Source organism: Etheostoma spectabile, chromosome 12 (assembly GCF_008692095.1).
Source record: "Etheostoma spectabile isolate EspeVRDwgs_2016 chromosome 12, UIUC_Espe_1.0, whole genome shotgun sequence".
Taxonomy (NCBI): domain Eukaryota; kingdom Metazoa; phylum Chordata; class Actinopteri; order Perciformes; family Percidae; genus Etheostoma; species Etheostoma spectabile.
The window spans coordinates 25,040,292-25,040,548 of NC_045744.1; positions in this window are offsets into that span (position 1 = coordinate 25,040,292).

Genomic DNA, 257 nt, shown 5'->3' on the forward strand with positions numbered 1-257 from the left:
TCTTTCTGTGTGCAGGTGTGAGTGATCTCCCAGGAGGAGGGGACGTTCCAGACAGTGCTGGAGCGTTTCTTAATGCTGAGAACACATTCATTCACTGGTGAGTCACATCCTCTTAATACAAACTAAAAACTAAAAAATTAGATTGCTGACATCAACACAAGACTCTATTTACTGTAAACATGTATCACATCAGTACACCAACTGCATTTAAAATCTGCCCTGTGTACTGTAGGTGAACGTCTGGGGACTCTGTTCAG